Genomic DNA, 309 nt, shown 5'->3' on the forward strand with positions numbered 1-309 from the left:
ATGAGCTATGTATATGACATTTGGCGTAGACACTGCCAGACAGTAAAGGGGCCATAAATGATACCAATGATCTTTGGGGGTTGGCTCTTGGAGAGGCGCTGGCTCTCTCCAGAGGGATTAGGATAACCTCCTCCTAGGCCCCAACCGCGTTTACCAATCCCATAGGCCCCGCCCCATCTCCGCCAGCCCCTTTCCCTTCTCCGGCTTTGGCCTGGGTCTGACGCATGAGCTCTCGGCCTCCTCGTTGCTGTTTTCCTTCGATCCACCCATCCCTTGTGGAGCCCCCAGTTCCTTCCGGTTTGGGCCCCG

Source organism: Galeopterus variegatus, unplaced genomic scaffold (assembly GCF_000696425.1).
Source record: "Galeopterus variegatus unplaced genomic scaffold, G_variegatus-3.0.2 Scaffold2232, whole genome shotgun sequence".
NCBI lineage: Eukaryota > Metazoa > Chordata > Mammalia > Dermoptera > Cynocephalidae > Galeopterus > Galeopterus variegatus.